Source organism: Bombina bombina, unplaced genomic scaffold (genome assembly GCF_027579735.1).
Source record: "Bombina bombina isolate aBomBom1 unplaced genomic scaffold, aBomBom1.pri scaffold_1037, whole genome shotgun sequence".
Taxonomy (NCBI): Eukaryota; Metazoa; Chordata; class Amphibia; order Anura; family Bombinatoridae; genus Bombina; species Bombina bombina.
The window spans coordinates 66,021-82,273 of NW_026511281.1; the positions used below are offsets into that span (position 1 = coordinate 66,021).

Consider the following 16,253-nt stretch of genomic DNA (forward strand, 5'->3'; position numbering starts at 1 on the left):
GTACCGCCAGAAGAGCACCCAGAACCTTTGTGAAGATTCTCGGAGCCGTAGCCAATCCGAATGGAAGAGCTACAAACTGGTAATGCCTGTCTAGAAAGGCAAACCTTAGATACCGGTAATGATCTTTGTGAATCGGTATGTGAAGGTAAGCATCCTTTAAATCCACTGTGGTCATGTACTGACCCTTTTGGATCATGGGTAAAATTGTCCGAATAGTCTCCATTTTGAACGATGGAACTCTTAGGAATTTGTTTAGGATCTTTAAATCCAGGATTGTCCTGAAATTTCCCTCTTTTTTGGGAACCACAAACAGATTTGAGTAAAACCCTTGTCCCTGTTCCGACCGTGGAAATGGATGGATTACTCCCATTAATAAAAGCTCTTGTACGCAGCGTAGAAACGCCTCTTTCTTTATTTGGTTTGTTGACAACCTTGACAGATGAAATCTCTCTCTTGGGGGAGAGTATTTGAAGTCCAGAAGGTATCCCTGAGATATTATCTCTAGCGCCCAGGGATCCTGGACATCTCTTGCCCAAGCCTGGGCGAAGAGAGAAAGTCTGCCCCCCACTAGATCCGTTCCCGGATCGGGGGCCCTCAATTCATGCTGTTTTAGGGGCACCAGCAGGTTTCCTGGCCTGCTTGCCCTTGTTCCAGGACTGGTTAGGTCTCCAGCCTTGTCTGTAGCGAGCAACAGATCCTTCTTGTTTTGGAGCAGAGGAAGTTGATGCTGCTCCTGCTTTGAAATTCCGAAAGGAACGAAAATTAGATTGTCTAGCCTTAGGTTTGGCTCTGTCTTGAGGCAGGGCATGGCCTTTACCTCCTGTAATGTCAGCGATAATTTCTTTCAATCCGGGCCCGAATAAGGTCTGCCCTTTGAAAGGTATATTAAGAAATTTAGACTTAGAAGTAACGTCAGCTGACCAGGATTTTAGCCACAGTGCTCTGCGCGCCTGAATGGCGAATCCGGAATTCTTAGCCGTAAGCTTAGTTAAATGTACTACGGCATCTGAAATAAATGAGTTAGCTAACTTAAGAGCTTTAAGCCTGTGTGTAATCTCATCTAATGGAGCTGATTCAAGTGTCCCTTCCAGAGACTCAAACCAAAATGCTGCTGCAGCCGTGACAGGCGCAATGCATGCAAGGGGTTGCAATATAAAACCTTGTTGAACAAACATTTTCTTAAGGTAACCCTCTAACTTTTTATCCATTGGATCTGAAAAGGCACAGCTATCCTCCACCGGGATAGTGGTACGCTTAGCTAAAGTAGAAACTGCTCCCTCCACCTTAGGGATCGTTTGCCATAAGTCCCGTGTGGTGGTGTCTATTGGAAACATCTTTCTAAATATCGGAGGGGGTGAGAACGGCACACCGGGTCTATCCCACTCCTTAGTAACAATTTCAGTAAGTCTCTTAGGTATAGGAAAAACGTCAGTACTCGACGGTACCGCAAAATATTTATCCAACCTACACATTTTTTCTGGTATTGCAACTGTGTTACAATCATTCAGAGCCGCTAACACCTCCCCTAGTAATACACGGAGGTTTTCCAGCTTAAATTTAAAATTTGAAATATCTGAATCCAATCTGTTTGGATCAGAACCGTCAGCCGCAGAATGAAGCTCTCCGTCCTCATGTTCTGCAAGTTGTGACGCAGTATCTGACATGGCCCTAACATTATCAGCGCACTCTGTTCTCACCCCAGAGTGATCACGCTTACCTCTTAGTTCTGGTAATTTAGCCAAAACTTCAGTCATAACAGTAGCCATATCCTGTAATGTGATTTGTAATGGCCGCCCAGATGTACTCGGCGCCACAATATCACGCACCCCCCGAGCGGGAGATGCAGGTACTGACACGTGAGGCGAGTTAGTCGGCATAACTCTCCCCTCGTTGTTTGGTGAAATGTGTTCAATTTGTACAGATTGACTTTTATTTAAAGTAGCATCAATACAGTTAGTACATAAATTTCTATTGGGCTCCACTTTGGCATTAGCACATATAGCACAGATGTCTTCCTCTGAATCAGACATGTTTAACACACTAGCAAATAAACTAGCAACTTGGAAATACTTTTCAAGTAATTTACTATAATATGAAAACGTACTGTGCCTATAAGAAGCACAGAAAGAGTTATGACAGTTGAAAGTTAATAAACTGAAAGGTTATAGCATCAAATCTTTGTAAAAAACACAATTTTAGCAAAGGCTTGTTCCCATTAGCGAAGGATAACTAACCCTGATAGCAGAAAAAAAAGTTACAGAAATAAACATTTTTTATCACAGTCAACTACAATCTCACAGCTCTGCTGTGAATGATTACCTCCCTCAAAACAAGTTTTGAAGACCCCTGAGTTCTGTAGAGATGAACCGGATCATGCAGGAAATACAATGAGCTTCTGACTGAATTTTTTGACCTCCCCCTCACACACAACAGTGAGAGAGATCAGTAAACTGTCATAAATTAAATAAAACAACTGCCAAGTGGAAAAAAATAATGCCCAAAACATTTTATTCACCCAGTACCTCAGAAAATGAAACGATTTTACATGCCAGCAAAAAACGTTTAACATAAATTAAGTGTTATTAAAGAGCCTGTTGCCAGTCCCTGCAAATTAGGCTAAAGTCTTATGCACACAGTATAATTCCAGTGAAGTGCCATTCCCCAGAATACTGAAGTGTAAAATATACATACATGACAGCCTGATACCAGTTGCTGCTACTGCATTTAAGGCTGAGTTTACATTATATCGGTATGGCAGAATTTTCTCATCAATTCCATTGTCAGAAAATAATAAGCTGCTACATACCTCTTTGCAGATTAATCTGCCCGCTGTCCCCTGATCTGAAGTTTACCTCTCCTCAGATGGCCGAGAAACAGCAATATGATCTTAACTACGCCGGCTAAAATCATAGTAAAAACTCAGGTAGATTCTTCTTCAAATTCTACCAGAGAAGGAATAACACACTCCGGTGCTATTATAAAATAACAAACTTTTGATTGAAGGTATAAAACTAAATATAATCACCATAGTCCTCTCACACATCCTATCTAGTTGTTGGGTGCAAGAGAATGACTGGTAATGGCAGTTAGGGGAGGAGCTATATAGCAGCTCTGCTGGGTGAATCCTCTTGCACTTCCTGTTGGGGAGGAGTTAATATCCCATAAGTAATGGATGATCCGTGGACTGGATACACTTAACAAGAGAAATTCTACTTTTTCTGGTCTGTAGGGCTTGATAACTATGGTGAATCAGCCTCGCCACAAATGTGCTGCGGAATTCCAGCATATTTGCGGTTGACGACTTGATAAAGAGGCCAAAGACTGTGTAATCTTACTCAGGCTTTCAGTATTAGGGCAGAATTAACTACATTGGAGGCACAGTGAGGATTGTACCCCACAAGTTCAGTTCCCATTGCTTGAAAGCCACCACTGCTCTACTGAAGAGACTGATATGGACTACGGCTACACCCTAGGACAAAGCAACACAATCTTGCACTACTTAAAAAATAATAAAATCTTTCTTGAAGAATCTTTTCCAACACCTCACTTTACCACTTCCTTGCTCTAACGTAGGCAAAGAGAATGACTGGGGTTGGAGGGAAGGGAGGTGATATTTAACAGCTTTGCTGTGGTGCTCTTTGCCACCTCCTGCTGGGCAGGAGTGATATTACCAATAGTAATTAGATGATCCGTGGACTCATCGTGTCATTAGAAAGAAAGGAATTTATTACTGCTGTTTGTGTGCATTTGAAGTAGCGAGCATATTGAGAGTTGAAAGTAAATGCGTATATATGTATACATACAGTATATATAAGTGCATTAAAGCCCTTTGCAGTCAAGTAGCTGAAAACATGTAAAAGCATATTTATGAAAAATTCATATTTATTAAGGTGTTTTAATATTTTACCACAAACCTATCAGCTATAGATATATTTATTTATGAATAACTAGAACATATTCTGCTATTTGAAGAACATTGGAATGTGAAATATTAATATTTCATGTCGTTAGAGCACTTGGGTTTGCGCGACTTGTTGGGTGTTAGTTTTTTCCCCCTACTTTTTGTGCTCTATTGAAGTCTATGGGGGAATACATTAACGCAGTAGCAATATTCCAAGTTTGGCTTTTTGCATGTGCCGGGTTAGCTCTTGTGTGAAACTTTTACATTAAACTTGTAATACATGCACAAAAAGATTACTTTTAGTAGAGTTTACTTACGAGCCGGAGCGCAAACTACTGCTACTCTCGTAATCGTAACCCTAAACCTAATATTTTTTCCAATGTGTGTTTAGCATCACATATATCAGCTGAGCATGTGGACTTTGGTACATAAAAAAGAAACTAAACTTACTGGGAGCGCTTCTGCTGCTGAAAGCCCTGAAATAAAAAACAAAATGATTAAGAGAATTTGCTAAGCTTCATAAACACTAGCACATACCTGTACTGACTCCCACAAACACTAGTGCATACCTGTACTGACTGACAAGCTCACAAACACTAGCGCATACCTATACTGACTGACACTCTTAAAAACACTAGCACATGCCTGTACTGACTGACACTCTCACAAACACTAGCACATACCTGTACTGACTCCCACAAACACTAGCGTATACCTGTACTGACTGACAGGCTCACAAACACTAGCACATACCTGTACTGACACACACTCACAAACACTAGCGCATACCTGTACTGACTGACACTCTCACAAACACTAGCACATGCCTGTACTGACTGACACTCTCACAAACACTAGCACATACCTGTACTGACTCCCACAAACACTAGCGCATGCCTGTACTGACTGACAGACTCACAAACACTACCACGTACCTGTACTGACTCCCACAAACACTAGCGCATACCTGTACTGACTGACAGGCTCACAAACACTAGCACATACCTGTACTGACTGACACTCTTACATACACTAGCGCATTCCTGTACTGACTGACACTCTCACAAACACTAGCACATGCCTGTACTGACTGACACTCTCACAAACACTAGCACATACCTGTACTGACTCCCACAAACACTAGCACATACCTGTACTGACTGACAGACTCACAAACACTAGCACATACCTGTACTGACTGACACTCTCACAAACACTAGCACATACCTGTACTGACTCCCACAAACACTAGCACATACATGTACTGACTGACGCTCTCACAAACACTAGCACATACCTGTACTGACTCCCACAAACACTAGCACATACCTGTACTGACTGACAGGCTCACAAACACTAGCACATACCTGTACTGACTCCCACAAACGCTAGCGCATACCTGTACTGACTGACAGGCTCACAAACACTAGCACATACCTGTACTGACTGACACTCTTACAAACACTTCCGCATACCTGTACTGACTGACACTCTCACAAACACTAGCACATACCTGTACTGACTCCCACAAACACTAGCGCATACCTGTACTGACTGACAGGCTCACAAACACTAGCACATGCCTGTACCGACTGACACTCTCAGAAACACTAGCACATACCTGTACTGACTCCCACAAACACTAGCGTATACCTGTACTGACTGACAGGCTCACAAACACTAGCACATACCTGTACTGACACACTCTCACAAACACTAGCGCATACCTGTACTGACTGACACTCTCACAAACACTAGCACATGCCTGTACTGACTGACACTCTCACAAACACTAGCACATACCTGTACTGACTCCCACAAACACTAGCACATACCAGTACTGACTCCCACAAACACTAGCGCATACCTGTACTGACTGACAGGCTCACAAACACTAGCACATACCTGTACTGACTGACACCCTTACAAACACTAGCGCATACCTGTACTGACTGACACTCTCACAAACACTAGCACATGCCTGTACTGACTGACACTCTCACAAACACTAGCACATACCTGTACTGACTCCCACAAACACTAGCACATATCAGTACTGACTCCCACAAACACTAGCGCATACCTGTACTGACTGACAGGCTCACAAACACTAGCACATACCTGTACTGACTGACACCCTTACAAACACTAGCGCATACCTGTACTGACTGACACTCTCACAAACACTAGCAAATGCCTGTACTGACTGACACTCTCACAAACACTAGCACATACCTGTACTGACTGACACTCTCACAAACACTAGCACATACCTGTACTGACTCCCACAAACACTAGCACATACCTGTACTGACTGAAACTCTCACAAACACTAGCACATACCTGTACTGACTCCCACAAACACTAGCACATACCTGTACTGACTGACAGGCTCACAAACACTAGCACATACCTGTACTGACTCCCACAAACACTAGCGCATACCTGTACTGACTGACAGGCTCACAAACACTAGCACATACCTGTACTGACTGACACCCTTACAAACACTAGCGCATACCTGTACTGACTGACACTCTCACAAACACTAGCACATGCCTGTACTGACTCCCACAAACACTAGCACATACCAGTACTGACTCCCACAAACACTAGCGCATACCTGTACTGACTGACAGGCTCACAAACACTAGCACATACCTGTACTGACTGACACCCTTACAAACACTAGCGCATACCTGTACTGACTGACACTCTCACAAACACTAGCACATACCTGTACTGACTCCCACAAACACTAGCACATACCAGTACTGACTCCCACAAACACTAGCGCATACCTGTACTGACTGACAGGCTCACAAACACTAGCACATACCTGTACTGACTGACACCCTTACAAACACTAGCGCATACCTGTACTGACTGACACTCTCACAAACACTAGCACATGCCTGTACTGACTGACACTCTCACAAACACTAGCACATACCTGTACTGACTCCCACAAACACTAGCACATACCAGTACTGACTCCCACAAACACTAGCGCATACCTGTACTGACTGACAGGCTCACAAACACTAGCACATACCTGTACTGACTGACACCCTTACAAACACTAGCGCATACCTGTACTGACTGACACTCTCACAAACACTAGCAAATGCCTGTACTGACTGACACTCTCACAAACACTAGCACATACCTGTACTGACTGACACTCTCACAAACACTAGCACATACCTGTACTGACTCCCACAAACACTAGCACATACCTGTACTGACTGAAACTCTCACAAACACTAGCACATACCTGTACTGACTCCCACAAACACTAGCACATACCTGTACTGACTGACAGGCTCACAAACACTAGCACATACCTGTACTGACTCCCACAAACACTAGCGCATACCTGTACTGACTGACAGGCTCACAAACACTAGCACATACCTGTACTGACTCCCACAAACACTAGCACATACCTGTACTGACTGACAGGCTCACAAACACTAGCACATACCTGTACTGACTCCCACAAACACAAGCGCATACCTGTACTGACTGACAGGCTCACAAACACTAGCACATACCTGTACTGACTGACACTCTTACAAACACTTCCGCATACCTGTACTGACTGACACTCTCACAAACACTAGCACATGCCTGTACTGACTGACACTCTCACAAACACTAGCACATACCTGTACTGACTCCCACAAACACTAGCGCATACCTGTACTGACTGACAGGCTCACAAACACTAGCACATACCTGTACTGACTGACACTCTCACAAACACTAGCGCATACCTGTACTGACTGACACTCTCACAAACACTAGCACATGCGTGTACTGACTGACACTCTCACAAATACTAGCACATACCTTTACTGGCTCCCACAAACACTAGCACATACCTGTACTGACTCCCACAAACACTAGCGCATACCTGTACTGACGGACAGGCTCACAAACACTAGCACATACCTGTACTGACTCCCACAAACACTAGCGCATACCTGTACTGACTGACAGGCTCACAAACACTAGCACATACCTGTACTGACTGACACCCTTACAAACACTAGCCCATACCTGTACTGACTGACACTCTCACAAACACTAGCACATGCCTGTACTGACTGACACTCTCACAAACACTAGCACATACCTGTACTGACTCCCACAAACACTAGCGCATACCTATACTGACAGACAGGCTCACAAACACTAGCACATACCTGTACTGACTCCCACAAACACTAGCGCATACCTGTACTGACTGACAGGCTCACAAATACTAGCACATACCTGTACTGGCTCCCACAAACACTAGCACATACCTGTACTGACTCCCACAAACACTAGCACATACCTGTACTGACTCCCACAAACACTAGCACATACCTGTACTGACTGACAGGCTCACAAACACTAGCACATACCTGTACTGACTGACACTCTTACAAACACTTCCGCATACCTGTACTGACTGACACTCTCACAAACACTAGCACATGCCTGTACTGAATGACACTCTCACAAACACTAGCACATACCTGTACTGACTCCCACAAACACTAGTGCATACCTGTACTGACTGACAGGCTCACAAACACTAGCACATACCTGTACTGAATGACACTCTCACAAACACTAGCGCATACCTGTACTGACTGACAATCTCACAAACACTAGCACATGCCTGTACTGACTGACACTCTCACAAACACTAGCACATACCTGTACTTACTCCCACAAACACTAGCGCATACCTGTACTGACTGACAGGCTCACAAACACTAGCACATACCTGTACTGACTGACACTCTTACATACACTAGCGCATTCCTGAACTGACTGACACTCTCACAAACACTAGCACATGCCTGTACTGACTGACACTCTCACAAACACTAGCACATACCTGTACTGACTCCCACAAACACTAGCACATACCTGTACTGACTGACAGACTCACAAACACTAGCACATACCTGTACTGACTGACACTCTCACAAACACTAGCACATACCTGTACTGACTCCCACAAACACTAGCACATACATGTACTGACTGACGCTCTCACAAACACTAGCACATACCTGTACTGACTCCCACAAACACTAGCACATACCTGTACTGACTGACAGGCTCACAAACACTAGCACATACCTGTACTGACTCCCACAAACGCTAGCGCATACCTGTACTGACTGACATGCTCACAAACACTAGCACATACCTGTACTGACTGACACTCTTACAAACACTTCCGCATACCTGTACTGACTGACACTCTCACAAACACTAGCACATACCTGTACTGACTCCCACAAACACTAGCGCATACCTGTACTGACTGACACTCTCACAAACACTAGCACATGCCTGTACCGACTGACACTCTCACAAACACTAGCACATACCTGTACTGACTCCCACAAACACTAGCGTATACCTGTACTGACTGACAGGCTCACAAACACTAGCACATACCTGTACTGACTGACACTCTCACAAACACTAGCACATGCCTGTACTGACTGACACTCTCACAAACACTAGCACATACCTGTACTGACTCCCACAAACAGTAGCACATACCAGTACTGACTCCCACAAACACTAGCGCATACCTGTACTGACTGACAGGCTCACAAACACTAGCACATACCTGTACTGACTGACACCCTTACAAACACTAGCGCATACCTGTACTGACTGACACTCTCACAAACACTAGCACATGCCTGTACTGACTGACACTCTCATAAACACTAGCACATACCTGTACTGACTCCCACAAACACTAGCACATACCAGTACTGACTCCCACAAACACTAGCGCATACCTGTACTGACTGACAGGCTCACAAACACTAGCACATACCTGTACTGACTGACACCCTTACAAACACTAGCGCATACCTGTACTGACTGACACTCTCACAAACACTAGCAAATGCCTGTACTGACTGACACTCTCACAAACACTAGCACATACCTGTACTGACTGACACTCTCACAAACACTAGCACATACCTGTACTGACTCCCACAAACACTAGCACATACCTGTACTGACTGAAATTCTCACAAACACTAGCACATACTTGTACTGACTCCCACAAACACTAGCACATACCTGTACTAACTGACAGGCTCACAAACACTAGCACATACCTGTACTGACTCCCACAAACACTAGCGCATACCTGTACTGACTGACAGGCTCACAAACACTAGCACATACCTGTACTGACTGACACTCTTACAAACACTTCCACATACCTGTACTGACTGACACTCTCACAAACACTAGCACATGCCTGTACTGACTGACACTCTCACAAACACTAGCACATACCTGTACTGACTCCCACAAACACTAGCAAATACCTGTACTGACTGACACTCTCACAAACACTAGCGCATACCTGTACTGACTGACACTCTCACAAACACTAGCACATGCGTGTACTGACTGACACTCTCACAAATACTAGCACATACCTGTACTGGCTCCCACAAACACTAGCACATACCTGTACTGACTCCCACAAACACTAGCGCATACCTGTACTGACTGACAGGCTCACAAACACTAGCACATACCTGTACTGACTGACACTCTCACAAACACTAGCACATGCCTGTACTGACTGACACTCTCACAAACACTAGCACATACCTGTACTGACTCCCACAAACACTAGCGCATACCTATACTGACAGACAGGCTCACAAACACTAGCACATACATGTACTGACTCCCACAAACACTAGCGCATACCTGTAATGACTGACAGGCACACAAATACTAGCACATACCTGTACTGGCTCCCACAAACACTAGCACATACCTGTACTGACTCCCACAAACATTAGCACATACCTGTACTGACTCCCACAAACACTAGCGCATACCTGTACTGACTGACAGGCTCACAAACACTAACACATACCTGTACTGACTGACACTCTTACAAACACTTCCGCATACCTGTACTGACTGACACTCTCACAAACACTAGCACATGCCTGTACTGACTGACACTCTCACAAACACTAGCACATACCTGTACTGACTCCCACAAACACTAGTGCATACCTGTACTGACTGACAGGCTCACAAACACTAGCACATACCTGTACTGAATGACACTCTCACAAACACTAGCGCATACCTGTACTGACTGACAATCTCACAAACACTAGCACATGCCTGTACTGACTGACACTCTCACAAACACTAGCACATACCTGTACTTACTCCCACAAACACTAGCGCATACCTGTACTGACTGACAGGCTCACAAACACTAGCACATACCTGTACTGACTGACACTCTCACAAACACTAGTGCATACCTGTACTGACTGACAATCTCACAAACACTAGCACATGCCTGTACTGACTGACACTCTCACAAACACTAGCACATACCTGTACTGACTCCCACAAACACTAGCGCATATCTGTACTGACTGACAGGCTCACAAACACTAGCACATACCTGTACTGACTGACACTCTCACAAACACTAGCGCATACCTGTACTGACTGACACTCTCACAAACACTAGCACATACCTGTACTGACTGACACTCTCCCAAACACTAGCACATGCCTGTACTGACCCCCACAAACACTAGCACATACATGTACTGACTGACAGGCTCACAACACTAGCACATACCTGTACTGACTGACACTCTCACAAACACTAGCACATACCTGTACTGACTGACACTCTCACAAACACTTGCATACCTGTACTGACTCCCACAAACACTAGTGTATACCTGTACTGACGGACACTCTTACAAACACTAGCGCATTCCTGTACTGACTGACACTCTCCCAAACACTAGCACATGCCTGTACTGACTTACACTCTCACAAACACTAGCACATACCTGTACTGACTGACGCTCTCACAAACACTAGCGTATACCTGTACTGACTGACACTCTCACAAACACTTGCGCATACCTGTACTGATTTACACTCTCCCAAACACTAGCACATGCCCGTACTGACTGACACTCTCACAAAAACTAGCACATACCTGTACTGACTGACACTCTCACAAACACTAGCACATACCTGTACTGACTCCCACAAACACTAGCGTATACCTGTCCTGGCTGATACTCTCACAAACACTAGCACATACCTGTACTGACTCCCACAAACACTACCGCATACCTGTACTGACTGACAGGCTCACAAACACTAGCACATACCAGTACTCACTGACACACCCAAACACTAGCGCATACCTGTACTGACTGACACTCTCACAAACACTAGCACATACCTGTACTGACTGACACTCTCACAAACACTAGCGTATACCTGTACTGACTGACACTCACCCAAACACTAGCGCATACCTGTACTGACTGACACTCTCACAAACACTAACGCATACCTGTACTGACTGACACTCTCACAAACACTAGCACATACCTGTACTGACTGACACTCCCACAAACACTAGCGCATACCTGTACTGACTGACACTCTCACAAACACTAGCGCATACCTGTACTGACTGACACTCCCACAAACACTAGCGCATACCTGTACTGACTGATGCTCTAACAAACACTAGCGCATACCTGGACTGACTGAAGCTCTCACAAACACTAGCACATACCTGGACTGACTGACGCTCTCACAAACAGTAGCGCATACCAGGACTGACTGACGCTCTCACAAACACTAGCGCATACCTGGACTGACTGACGCTCTCACAAACACTAGCGCATACCTGTACTGACTGACACTCCCACAAACAAGAGCGCATACCTGTACTGACTGACACTCTCACAAACACTAGCGCATACCTGTACTGACTGACGCTCTTACAAACACTAGCGCATACCTGGACTGACTGACACTCTCACAAACACTAGCGCATACCAGGACTGACACTCTTACAAACACTAGCTCATTCCAGGACTGACTGACGCTCTAACAAACACTAGCGCATACCAGGACTGACACTCTCACAAACACTAGCGCATACCAGGACTGACGCTCTCACAAACACTAGCGCATACCTGGACTGACTGACGCTCTCACAAACACTAGCGCATACCAGGACTGATGCTCTCACAAACACTAGCCATACCAGGACTGACGCTCTCACAAACACTTGCGCATACCTGTACTGACTGACACTCCCACAAACAATAGCGCATAAATGTACTGACTGACACTCTCACAAACACTAGCGCATACCTGTACTGACTGACACTCCCACAAACAATAGCGCATAAATATACTGACTGACACTCTCACAAACACTAGCTCATACCTGGACTGACTGACGCTTGGTAGGGTTCTTTGTGATGGGGAGAATGTAAAGGATAATTACTACGGAGGCATCAGGACAATGTGGTTAGGGTTCTTTGTGATGATGGATTGTAATGAATAATTATTGTGGGGGCATCTGGACAACAGGGTTAGCGTTCTTTGTGACAGGGAGAATGTAACAGATAATTACTGTGGAGGCATAAGGACAACAGGGTTAGGGTTCTTTGTGACGGGGAGAATGTAACAGATAATTACTGTGGGGGCATTAGGACAACGTGGTTAGCGTTCTTTGTGACGGGGAGAATGTAACAGATAATTACTGTGGGGGCATCAGGACAACAGGGTTAGGGTTCTTTGTGATTGGGGGGAATGTAACAGATAATTACTGTGGGGGCATCAGGACAATGTGGTTAGAGTTCTTTGTGATGGGGAGAATGTAATGGATAATTACTGTGGTGGAATCAGGACAATGTGGTTAAGGTTATTTGTAATGGGGGGGAATGTAAGGGATAATTACTGTGGGGGCATCATGACAACGTGGTTAGGGTTCTTTGTGATGGCGAGAATGTAATGGATAATTACTAACTTGGTTAGGGTTCTTTGTGATGGGGAAAATGTAATGGATAATTACTGTGGGGCATCAGGATAACGTGGTTAGGGTTCTTTGTGATGGGGGGAATGTAAGGGATAATTACTGTGGAAGCATCAGTGCAATGTGGTTAGGGTTCTTTGTGATGGGGAGAATGTAACAGATAATTACTGTGGGGCATCAGGACAACGTGGTTAGCGTTCTTTGTGACGGGGAGAATGTAACAGATAATTACTGTGGGGGCATCAGGACAACAGGGTTAGGGTTCTTTGTGATTGGGGGGAATGTAACAGATAATTACTGTGGGGGAATGTAGACATCATGGTCAGATTTTTAATGGCTGAGATATACAGTGAGTTAGCAATAATTGGGGTGGGTGCATTGAAACAACGTAGCTTGAGTTAATTTACCTGATTCTGTAGTAGATGTTGAGTGTCTCTTGCGATATTTTCTCCATACAAAATAAGACACAATACCAATCACAAGACTAACGACAAATACAACCAGTGCAAGGACAACAGCATCTTGCCCTGAAAGAGAATAAGAATGATCAGATTAAGCTTCATACTGACGGTACAGAACTTCTCAGTTCTAGCAAAGCTCTTATCTGGTAGGGATTCCCTGATTTAGGTCACACAGAGGAAGCCCACTAACTGTCAGATGCTACACACACACCTACACACACACACACACACCTACACACACACACCTACACACACCTACACACACACACCTACACACACACCTACACACACACCTACACACACACCTACACACACACCTACACACACACACACCTACACACACACACACACACACACCTACACACACACACACCTACACACACCTACACACACACACACACACACACACCTACACACACACACACCTACACACACCTACACACCCACACACACCTACACACACACACACACCTACACACACACACACCTACACACACACACACCTACACACACACACCTACACACACACACCTACACACACACACACACCTACACACACACACACACACACCTACACACACACACACACCTACACACACACACACACACACACCTACACACACACACCTACACACACACACATCTACACACACACACACATATACACAGCCTGCTAACTGTGTCAGACGCTACACACACACATCTACACAGCCTGCTAACTGTGTCAGACGCTACACACACACCTCTACACAGCCTGCTAACTGTGTCAGACGCTACACACACACACACACAGACATCTACACAGCCTGCTAACTGTGTCAGACGCTACACACACACACATCTACACAGCCTGCTAAATGTGTCAGACGCTACACACACACACATCTACACAGCCTGCTACCTGTGTCAGACGCTACACACACACATCTACACAGCCTGCTAACTGTGTCAGACGCTACACACACACATCTACACAGCCTGCTAACTGTGTCAGACGCTACACACACACATCTACACAGCCTGCTAACTGTGTCAGACGCTACACACACACACATCTACACAGCCTGCTAACTGTGTCAGACGCTACACATACACACATCTACACAGCCTGCTAACTGTGTCAGACGCTACACACACACACACATCTACACAGCCTGCTAACTGTGGCAGACGCTACACACACAGACATCTACACAGCCTGCTAACTGTGTCAGACGCTACACACACACACACACACACATCTACACAGCCAGCTAACTGTGTCAGACGCTACACACACATACACATCTACACAGCCTGCTAACTGTGTCAGACGCTACACACACACACATCTACACAGCCTGCTAACTGTGTCAGACGCTACACACACACCTCTACACAGCCTGCTAACTGTGTCAGACGCTACACACACACATCTACACAGCCTGCTAACCGTGTCAGACGCTACACACACATACACATCTACACAGCCTGCTAACTGTGTCAGACGCTACACACACACACATCTACACAGCCTGCTAACTGTGTCAGACGCTACACACACACACACACACATCTACACAGCCTGCTAACTGTGTCAGACGCTACACACACACCTCTACACAGCCTGCTAACTGTGTCAGACGCTACACACACATCTACACAGCCTGCTAACTGTGTCAGACTCTACACACACCTCTACACAGCCTGCTAACTGTGTCAGACGCTACACACACACACACACATATACACAGCCTGCTAACTGTGTCAGACGCTACACACACACCTCTACACAGCCTGCTAACTGTGTCAGACGCTACACACACACACATCTACACAGCCTGCTAACCGTGTCAGACGCTACACACACATACACATCTACACAGCCTGCTAACTGTGTCAGACGCTACACACACACACATCTACACAGCCTGCTAACTGTGTCAGACGCTACACACACACACACATCTACACAGCCTGCTAACTGTGTCAGACGCTACACACACACATCTACACAGCC

General features: G+C 45.2%; 1 protein-coding gene across 1 annotated transcript in view; it reads right to left on the reverse strand.

Moving 5' to 3' along the window:
- The window catches only part of LOC128643688 (tumor necrosis factor receptor superfamily member 1A), a 51,356-nt gene extending 36,962 nt beyond the window's left edge, over nt 1–14,394 (reverse strand). Inside the window, exons 1-2 of the mRNA XM_053696523.1 lie at nt 14,201–14,394; nt 4,352–4,377 (exon numbers count right to left, since the gene is read on the reverse strand). The gene's annotated coding sequence lies outside the window, so the exon portion shown is untranslated. The remainder of the gene's footprint in view (nt 1–4,351; nt 4,378–14,200) is intronic.
- Between the last annotated feature and the right edge of the window lie 1,859 nt (nt 14,395–16,253).